The 7,671-nt window shown below is 45.3% G+C and overlaps 1 protein-coding gene across 1 annotated transcript in view; it reads right to left on the bottom strand.

The window, feature by feature from the left end:
* Positions 1–7,671, bottom strand: part of LOC135385788 (galactosylceramide sulfotransferase-like) — a 435,824-nt gene extending 428,153 nt beyond the window's left edge. The window contains exon 1 of the mRNA XM_064615301.1: positions 7,350–7,671. The gene's annotated coding sequence lies outside the window, so the exon portion shown is untranslated. The remainder of the gene's footprint in view (positions 1–7,349) is intronic.

The following is a 7,671-nucleotide window of genomic DNA, read 5'->3' as shown; positions in this document are numbered from 1 at the left end:
CGGAAGTGCAGTAGACTCTCGTTACAACGAAGTCCACGGAAGTGCAAAAAATATTCGCTATAAGCGACTGCAAAAAATAGTGACAGTGGCCTCAGAAGCGCGCGGGAGCCTTTAGAAAGTACTCAAGGAAACAGGCAAACAAACCTTCGTGGTGAGCACCTTGGAAGCTTTTTTAGGTTAGGCCTATATGGTGAAAGAAAGAAGACGTAAGCTGAGTTTGCCTTACGGGCTTCCGCAGGCTCAACCTTCGCACTAAGCGGAGTCGGCTGGCAGGAAACTTCGAATAATCGTGTTCGAAACGTATGCATTTCAGTCGGGACAGCGTGGGACTTCGAATAAAGTGATAATTCGACAAAGCAATTACGCTATAACGAGGATTTACTGTCAGTAGCGTAAATATTTTGGGAGGGGCTCTACGGGAACTTTACACGAGCAGGAGAATTTCACCCCGTTTTCCCTTTCCCAAATGCACGACCAAAGGTGCGAGCTCGGGGAGGGGGGGGGGTTGAACGCCCTCCTCTGGCTACGCCACTGTTTACTGTATTCGCTGTCCTACTGAATGGCATTGAATGATAAAGAAGACGAACGAAAGCTAGCTGGTCCGAACACGAAGCAGGTATTCACTTTCTTCGATCGAAAGAATTTCACACAACGAACAAGTTTGTTCCTGCATCGTAAAGAAAGGTAGGAGATAGGACGAGAAGATAAAAGTTCCGCCGTATTGAGTCGCGATTCTCGACGTAAGAACAAGTTTCACACGCCATCGCAACGCATGTGTTCATACTCAGGCCAAGTTGTAAGATGTTCGTTGAAATGCCAAAGACCCTCACGTACCGCAGAAGAAATTAAAGCAGAAGCGCTCGGAGCACCAGCGAAACATTGATTCGTGCCACAGAGCTGTAGCGACACGGAAGGCCCTACCTTCTGCGTGGTGTAGGCGTCCCAAATGCTGACACTCGTGCGTAGGCGGGGGAGATGCCTAGAAACTATGCATGAGGCCACTTGTTGTTGCAGTGGATGTCACGATGCTAAATAAATGTATTGCACCATCAACTAAGCCCTGAACTCTCTAACACGGCTGCTGAAGTTTCGTGACACTAAAGGCCGTATTCCTAAATGATCCCCCGCTCGACCCTGCTCCTGGAGACCGCTTTTGTGCATCAAAATGTCGAACTTGACTCAAAATGCTCCTCGTCCAGAGGAAATGTCCATGCTTCCCTGGAGTACTACACGGTAACGGTGGCGGAGAGCTTTCCTCCACTCACGGAGTCCAGGCGAGGCGTGGCGTCGAGGATTGTTCAGGAATACGGACGTGAGTCCACATAAAGTGTTACGAAACCTGGAAAATAACCTTCTTTACAGGGGCATCTCTAATTTGCATAATCTAAAATAGTACTGGTTATCATGTCTTTGTGGCGGTCCATAGACAACGGCGAAGTCACCCCGGTACGGACACGCGCCACCGGAGGCAGAGTTCTATCGACGAAGCCTGGATTGAGGCCATGGGTTGCCCCTTCTGCACTCCTCTACAACTTCAGATGAAGGATCCATTCAAATTGCTAGAACGATGTGCAACGGCCTTTCGCTATCCGAAACGACTGATGCTGTACGCTTGCCACAGTACTACACTCCACAGCTTGGGAGACCTCGAGGAATCAGATATATTTACAGTAACACCAGCAATGCTACTACGCATCGACTGTAAAACCCTCATTGTTCACGTGTCCCTAATTTTTGCGAATTTCAAGGACACGCGAAAATTTCGAACAGTAATTCACACTTCAAAAACAATTTGATACAATCGCAAACCTTATTTTCACAGTTTTCAACCGCTATGCCCCAGAAACATATGCAGTGCCGCCTTAACTGAACAGGCTAAGGGCAACCTTAGGCGTAACGCAAAGTAAGGCAATCAAGCCTCAAACTTTAGCGTCCAGATTTCGCAAAGTGTAGCGGCCGCGAATATGTGCCTCGCGCCCGATTCGCGAAAAATTGGGGGTGGCGAATTTAAAAAGTCACCATCAATATGCGGCACCGAGAAAAACGGTTCGTTTCTCAACGACCGTCCAATACGACCCCATATGCTTCTGCTCAAGCTCCTCCGTTCGTAAAATCATATCCGCATACGACGCTTGTGAAAAGTGTCGCTAAATCGTGAATTTTCTGCTCGGTCGGATAGAGTATGCCGATTGAGCGAGCAATGATGATCTTCTTTTTTTCTTTTTTTTTACGTGCTCTGAGTAGTATAATTGTTGTATCCGACTCTTTATTATTGTTCATTGTTGAGTGTGATGGTTTTATCCTGCACATTCATCAGTACTGCAACCGTGTGACTGCCCTATCCCACGTGTCCTTATGCGCCAAGAACGAACGGACCAACTCTGTTCGAAAATAGTGGCCGTTCTCCTCCAGAGGATCTTCCCTTAACATTTCCTTATCGGTTCGCTGGATTTTCTGTCTTTCTACAAACAGCATGTTTTTAGATGAGCGCAGTGTTCCCCAGGCAAAGGTAACAGAAACGATAACAGAAACGGAAACGGATATCGCACAGTTAGAATACCTGAAACAGAAACGGAGACAACAAGGAATTTACGGTAATAATTCGGGTACCGCAGGACCCGAATTATTGCAATTCTTCCCCATATCATGTAGATAAATTTATGAAACAAACCTCAATGAAGCAAACTAAAATTAACTGAAGAACTAAAACTAAAATGAACTATCATACTGGAGCATATAAGTAAGTAGCATACAGTAAATAGAAGACGCATTAGTTCTTATACGCTTATGGTGACCTGGAAGTTGCAAGCGTGAGTAACATTCCTGGAAACCATGTTCATATTAGCTGTTCACAGAAATCACGTACCTATATGTGTATTTTGAATAAACGTTGTCTCTTGCATGCATGTATCCCTGGAGTCCTCAAAATAGACTTCAGAACGTAGAGGGATTAAGTTTTGTCACGGTCTCAGTGGTCTTTTTTTTAAAAAAAGGAATGAAATGAAAGAAGGAAAACAAAAAGCTAGAGGTGGGGCGGTACCAAAAGCGAAACAGAAACAAATAAGGGCCAGTAACGGAGGTGGTAACGGAAACGAAAAAGATTCCGTTACCTTTCCCTGGTGTTCCCCTCCGCAGCTTCGAAGGAAGACTGTCACTCTCAAGACGAACTTTCACAACATGATCGATGCCGGGACGTATATAGTTGCAACCCGATGCTGCATTCGGCAACCACGACGCGGAAGTTCAGGAAAGAAGTTCCATACCCGCAATATTTCTATGAGTAGATAAGACATTATGTCAGACATTCAGAGAATGGCATGACATTTGGCACGTGCGCACGATGAATCGCCCACCTCACCATCATCCAATGTATGTGTGTGTGTGTGTGTGTGTACGCACGAGGACTGATAACGGTTTTCAATTAGCACACCCAGGTGAAAAATGTCTGCAGTCACAAGCGGTTTACGAAAGGATTTCCACTTGAAACCACTTACGTACAAAGTTGTTCAAAGAGGTTTCAAGTGGAAATCATCTCATAAACCACTTGGGATTGCAGACATTTTTCACCTGGGAATGTGCCGCACCAATTTGCTGTCCCAAAAGTCAATTACTATTGCATAATGTTTTCAAAGTCATACATAATGTGGCCACTCCATTTCCTGGAAACTCATCACCATTGACGGCGTTGTAGCAGCCGACGTTCGTTTTTTCCTGAGAGAGGGCTACATACTGAGCACTGCACACACTACTGATACCCGCAGCACTGCAGTGTATCGGTTTTCTAGCGGTACACTTTTGGCAGTTCCGTCCCATCACCCTGCACTTATTGTGCTGAATGCCCTTCATACCATCACTGCCACAACCGGAACCAATACCAACCAGACTTCGCTTCAGAGCAAATGTATATCCTGGCGTCCACTAGTTGATGCTGTCCAATGCGTATTCTGGCGAGCTTCTTGGTCTCGTTTTGTTACGTCCTCATCGCTAGGTTCGTGTGGTATAGGCGACCTGCGCTTCGCTAGAGGCGCCACTAGCTATTGTGCTACAACGCCCCTCGCGGAAAGCGCGCGCATAGTCATGCTGTAGAGCGACGAGTCGAGTGTGTTGTGTTTGTGCTTACGTATGGCTGAAATCTTCTACGCTGAATTTTTATTGGCTTGCATGTGTTAACACACTAAATAATTGGGAAATTTACACGTAAGGGGTGTCTGCAGTATGGCTAGCCATATGCTGCACGTGCAGCCAGGTATAGGACTGCGGACAATTTTGAGTACCCGGGGTGCTCAGCAAAAGCCTACACGCTACTACCTGAGCTACCCAGACCGGCAGTGCACGAAACGGCAATTTCCATATCATGCAGTGTTCTACGTATTGGGCATTTGTCATACTGACAACTCCCAGTCCCTACACTAAGAGTCTAAACAAAAATATTGCTTTAGCACAGGGCTAATGAAATTCATCAGCACAGAACACATGTGGAATATGTCGCTCATGTAGGGCACACGTGTGACCAGAATTCAAGTACATCACGCATATTTACGTGCATTTACGTATTTTCATTTATATACGTATTACTACTTGTGATATATTGTACGCCAGGTCCACTAAATTGAGGTGCCCCACTAAGAAGGGTGGCATGACTAACACGGCGTTCATTGACTCCATGTCTGCACGTATCTCCGGAAATCCTTGTCACTGAGAATCACGTCGCCTTTTCGCACATGCTTCAGGAAACCAGAGTTCACAATGATGTAGAAATATGTAGCCCGGCCATCGTACGTCTTCGAAATGCATGGTAACATGCCCCCTGTCCTTCGATGCCTCTTGTCGGCCGCGTCCACGTCGTCATGTGCTTGGAGGTATGCATCAGGAAAGGCCGTGGAAATATAAAAAGGGCTGTTTGCAAAATCGCTCGTTTTGTTACCGACGAAATGCACGACGCACTGCTTACAACAGTTCTCTTCGTTGGTACCCACTTTTCACTGGGCTGCAACATGCGTTCAAAGGTTTGTACTCACCTCATCGTGAAATAAAATGTGCCGCACGTTGGAAATTTCTAGGCGTATAGATGAACTTCGTCAATTCAGTGAACTCTTGTGATCCAACGTTCCCTCCTATCCTTCCCGCGTGACTTTCAGACATCAGACATTCCACTTACGCCGTTGAAACACATCACGAGCCCACTACAAAGCCTCGAATACGCCTGAGGTTTTTCCCCTTAGGTATAAAACTATCGACGTTTCAAAGGATGTAACAGTATTTTCCAGAAATCTACTTATGTACTGCACACAAATACTCCATCACGAGCCCGTCCTGCTGATATACATGAAGCACGAGGCAATCCACAATGCAACCGACAGTCCCACAAGGTAACTCCTTAACAAACTCAAAGGAATAAGGAACTACACGTAAAGTGAACTATGCGTTGGTGAAACTGTTTCTGGTAACTTACTGTAAACGTTTCCATTTCCTTTTTCTCTTCTTCTTCTTTTTCGCGAATACTTAATTTCGCCATTGGTGGGGTCTTCTTGCAAAGAGCCTCCAAGTTATTTCTGTCAATACCGCGATGCTACAAGAGCGCTAATTCTTTCGTAAGGTCTACCTTACGATTGGATCTGGGTACATCGAAGCAGGACTGGCTCCGGCCCATGCACAGAGCATGAGATCCGGCACAAATAGTGGTGTGTCTTAGCAGTCCATTCCACAATCAGTGACACTTTGTTCGCTCGTACAGTTATGGGCGATTATATCGCCATCGCTAAATTTGTTACATTAATACATAGCGAATTTACACGTATTAAAACGTATTCAAAATTCGTTTACAGTATTTTTGGTTTAACATTGCGAAGTACCATGCCAGACGAACAGCGAGAGGTCGATTGTCGTCGCCAGCTACGCATCTTTACAGCGGTTTGCAAAAGTTGTTTGGAGGCGGATTTAGTATAACATACCTATTTCATTACACACTGCGTGGAAATCACTTATGAAAACAGAGGGTCATGCGCCCTCTCCTATACAATCCAGTTACAATGGCAACGTAAATATTCAAAACACAGAAACGCAGTCAAGTCCACGAAGAAGGTATAGTCAGCATTCAACATAGTACTCAAATGGGGAGGATCATCCAGGTGATTATCATCTGACCATCCGATGAACTACAGATCCTGCACTAAAGATTGTCACTAACACTATGAGGTGCTCCTAACCGATTGGAAGCGTGGAAACCGATGACGCAGGTAATTTGCTCGCCATCAGCCACGTTGCAGCAAGTCAAATGATAATAGAGAGCTTTAGTATATCGTACGCTATCCCTTACGTACGCAAGGACGATAGCGTACGGTTCACTAATACTCACTAGCGTGTTTTAGCAGACCGTTGATAACGTGGCTTACGTCGAACCGTATCAACCAGAACCAATCACACACGATCGCGATTGGTTCCGATAGGCACGATAACCTTATCCACGGTATACTAACACTCACTAATAATAGAGAGTGCTAGTAAACCGTTGATAACCGCCTCAACGTGAAGTTATCGTACATATATCGGATCCAATGGCAGCGTACATGAAATCTTATCCGTTGATCAGTGGGTACAGTAGACACTGTACCTCGGAAGCCACCTTATTCACGGTGTACAAACACTAACCCTAAAACTTCAACTAACATTTAACTAACACTAACACTCAGGAAGCACGTTCCTGTTACGAGAGGCTCAGCGGACTGCAAGAGCATCACGATTTTTCAAGAAACGTATCACTACACGGCCCATGTTCCGATATACTTTTGAACGAGGTCTCATTGAGTGGACCCATCCATCAGTTGCCCCTGTTTGTTCTCTTTTAGGTCTCTTGGACATATTGGGTTGAATTTGTCTTGATTTTTCTACATTCTTCTCTATTTCCGTATACTGGTGTATAGTCAGTCCCGTATAGTCCCGTATAGTCCAGTATAGTATAGGTTTATAGTCAGTCCCGACTGCGTCGGGACTCACATCAGCATAGCGAAAAACCCTGAACGTGGGCGAAAACATGGCAACACAATGTGTTTTTGCCAGCAATGGGGTAGAGTATCACCCTTGAATGGCGATGAAACTCCCCCACTCATCATCATTTAATAAAATCATATATAAATAAATATAAATAAATAAAGTTGTTGTTGCTGTTGTTACCCACGCTCAGGTTGTTCATTATGGAATTACTCCAGCCCCTTGCCTGTATCTAGGCGATTTTATCCGAGACATCTCCTTTATTCTTTTTTTGTCAATTTCGCTGTTTTTATACAAGGGGCAGAGCGGCTCAATCAATCGACAGAACCGAAGCGTGAATTTGGAGCATCTTTCATACTCACGTTCATGTATGTCGCTCAACAGAATCCGCAAGAACCCAAGTCCACCTGAACGTTTGGACCGATTAGCATAACAGGTACGCGAGGCATTGCTTTGGCACTATAGACCGTCGATTTCTACACCGAAGCACCGATGCACAACATTCATGACGCACACAAGTTAGATAACGCTCTGGACACATGACGGAGGTGCTGGTTGAGCTGTTTCAAATAGCAGGCGTTTAAGCGGTGTGTTCCGTCTAATTCCACATGGAACCGCTGAAACCGGGCGTTTTTCATTGCGTGGAAACGCCCCCTCCACATAAAATTCTGCGCAAAAGAACTG

Source organism: Ornithodoros turicata, chromosome 2 (assembly GCF_037126465.1).
Source record: "Ornithodoros turicata isolate Travis chromosome 2, ASM3712646v1, whole genome shotgun sequence".
Taxonomy (NCBI): Eukaryota; Metazoa; Arthropoda; class Arachnida; order Ixodida; family Argasidae; genus Ornithodoros; species Ornithodoros turicata.
This window is presented reverse-complemented; position numbering and strand designations above follow the sequence as displayed.